Source organism: Dipodomys merriami, unplaced genomic scaffold, assembly GCF_024711535.1.
Source record: "Dipodomys merriami isolate MVZ:Mamm:240054 unplaced genomic scaffold, mDipMer1.0.p SCAF_9, whole genome shotgun sequence".
Taxonomy (NCBI): domain Eukaryota; kingdom Metazoa; phylum Chordata; class Mammalia; order Rodentia; family Heteromyidae; genus Dipodomys; species Dipodomys merriami.
Genome location: NW_027206512.1, coordinates 41,231,837 through 41,234,907, shown reverse-complemented (window position 1 = coordinate 41,234,907; position 3,071 = coordinate 41,231,837). Strand labels below are relative to the sequence as shown.

Sequence of the window (3,071 nt, the reverse complement as noted above, 5' to 3'; positions counted from 1 at the left end):
GTGAATAGTACCTGCTTTAGTTTACATAATTAAGGAAATTCATGTTGTGAGAATGACTTCATCACATCAGATTCCAGAATTATTACAAAGATCTGGAGTCAGAGCATCCTAGGAGGAAGAAAGAGAAGTTTAAATTCCCAGAGTCTCTGTGCTTCTAAGAAGGGAAATACGATCACTGTGGACTGAATAGTGTTATAGACAGTGAAAATTATACAAAGTAAGAGTGAACAGGATAAGTACTAGCCAGATCATTTAGAGTTGGTGGACCCAGACAGGGAGTATGGAGGTTATTTTTAGAGCAATACAAAGCACATCAATTCAATATCAGTCTTGTCATCTGCCCTTTTAAAATATATTTAAAACAGAATCTTTTTTTTCCATGATGAATATCAACAGTTTCCTTTTTCAAAGGTTCTGTTTTTATAATTACAGTTCTTTCTGCTGGATCCCTTCTAGCAGATTCTTAGAATCAGGATTATAACAAGATCAAACAAAAATTGAAAAAGAAAGCTTCAGACTTCTGACTGCTATGTGCAAAACAGAGTGTGGAGAGGCAAATGTGGAAGTAAGGAAATCATTTTGGAGGTTGTTTGATGGTCTGAATGGGAGAGTGCATTGACTTGAACTGAGGCAGTAGTGGAGACGGTAGCAAATGGATGTGTTTGTTAGGTAGTCAACAGGACCACATGGAGAACGAAATGAAGGAAATGAAAGGTAACATGTAAGTTTGGAAATAAGCAAGTGAATCCTAGTACCAGCTATTGAGATGAGAAAGATGGAGGTGAACAAATCAAGTTTTGTTTGGGAATTTATACTGAATATTTAAATAGTTTGTCAAGTAAATAAATGAACACAGAAATGTGGCTCCATTAGGTTGACAATGTATATATGGTGCTTAAATCCATCAGAATAAATTATATAACCTAAGAGGATGCTGAAGGCAAGTTAAAAAGGATATAGTGACCAATATTGGGGAATGTCAATATTTAGAATTGAGGAATAAGAGGGGACCTTACAGAAGGAACTAGAAGGGGAATCCTGCAGAATAGGAGAAAACTGGAAGAATGTGATTTTGATCCTAAGAGGAAATTAGTCACCTATGCACATACTCCTGGGAATTCACCCAAGGAAAGGCCCAAATGTGACTCCCGGACTTGTAATGATGAAAAGTATTATTCTTATTTTATTGTGAAAATACCGTACAGAGGGGTTATAATTACATGGTCAAGATAATGAGTACATTTCTTATCAAGCATTGTTGACTCCTCCTTTGTTTCCCCTTACCATCCCTTCCCATCTCTCCCTCCCCACCCCCCATCACCCCTCCTGTCCCCTCTCCCCCACCAAAGTTGTAAAGTTCATTTTTGGACATAACATCTTGTACATCTCATTGTTGCAATGGGTCTACCTGTATCCCTATTTAAACAATTTGTTTTTTCCCTTCCCCCCCCAAAAAAAATTATACCAACATCAAATACAGTGAAAGCAGGGGTTATATTGTAGAGGAGGGCCATACAAAGCAACAAAGAAATCATCTTATAAATATGTTAGAAACAATTGCATGAAAGTAAAAAACATTTGAATACTTATCTTGGGGTTCATTTCACCTAACATCAACATATCTGACCTTTTCTGCTTGTCTCAGACATATACTAGTTATTACAAATAAGAGAAACCATGGAACCTATGTTTCTTTGGGCCTGGCTTACTTTACTTAATATTAATTACTTAATTTTTTCCAAGTCTTTCCATTTCCTAACAAATGGGGCAATGTCATTCTTTCTGATGGAGGCATAGAATTCCATTGTGTATATATACCACATTTTCTTGATCCATTCATCTACTGAGGGGCTTCTGGGTTGGTTCCATATCTTAGCTATGGTAAATAATGTTGCAATAAACATAGTTGTGCTGGTAGCTTTAGTATGGTCTTGTTTGTGATTATTTGGGTAAATGCCCAAAAGTGGGGTTGCTGGGTCATAGCGGAGCCCTATGTGGAGTGTCCATACTACTTTCCAAAGTGGTTGAACAAGTTTACACTCCCACCAACAATGCAGTAAAGTTCCCTTCTGTCCACATTCCCTCCATCATCTGTTGTTATTAGAGTTATTGATTATAGTCAAATCTAACTGGGGTGAGGTGGTATCTCAATGTTGTTTTGATTTGTATTTATTTCTTTTATGGCTAGGGAGGTTGAGCATTTCTTCATGTGTCTATTGGCCATCCTACTTTCCTCTTCAGAGAAGTTTCTCTTTAAGTCTTTAGCCCACTTATTTATTGGGCAGTTGTTTCTTTGAGGATTTGTTGTTGGGAGATTTAATTTTTTGAGTTCCAGGAAAAATATGGAATGCTTCACAAATTTTCGTGCCATCCTTGCGCAGGGGCCATGCTAATCTTCTCTGTATCGTTCCAATTTTAGTATATGTGCTGCCGAAGCGAGCACTGTAGAGAATTCTTAATGAGTGATTACTGTAGAGGAAAAACCTGAGTTTAGGTGAGGAATAATATAATCTATATAGTATAAATATATAATTTGTTTCTTGTTTTCTTTGTGTGTGTTTTTATTGTTTTTTTTTCTTGTTAAAGAAAGTGGATACTCTCTGTGCTTGAGAGTGATTCTGCAGGAGTTGTAATTACAGGAAGGGAGAGGGGAAGAGGGAATATGATTTAGTAGAGTTGACCTTGGCCTTGCCATGAATGTTTGTTCAATGTAATAAAAGAGAGAGCAATGTAGGTAGAGATGAAGGCTGCAGGTAGACTTGTTGGAAAATTAAAAGGATTTCTCTCTGGTGGTTCTTCATGAAATATGAACCAAGCTGAGCATGGAGGGAGGAAGGTTGTGCTGGAGTCTGAAGAGGAGAGGTGTGAAGTAATTATTTGGGGAAGTGAGACTAAACGTTGCGGGTAAAGGGAGTTGGCAAACAATGCTGAGGACCTGTTTGAGATCTGTGTCACTGACTTTTAATGGGATCCTCCCATTGGGCCAGAACTATCACTCAGCCCAGCTATGAGAGGTGCTGTGACCAGCCCCCTTGAAAGGGCCCTGCTCTGCTCCTTTGTGACCATGGTTT

The 3,071-nt window shown here is 38.1% G+C and overlaps 1 non-coding gene across 1 annotated transcript; it reads right to left on the bottom strand.

The window, feature by feature from the left end:
- Positions 1 to 2,336: 2,336 nt before the first annotated feature.
- LOC138821113 (U6 spliceosomal RNA) lies at positions 2,337 to 2,443 on the bottom strand. Its single transcript, XR_011370053.1, has one exon. It is a non-coding gene; the product is annotated as a U6 spliceosomal RNA (small nuclear RNA).
- Positions 2,444 to 3,071: the final 628 nt, after the last annotated feature.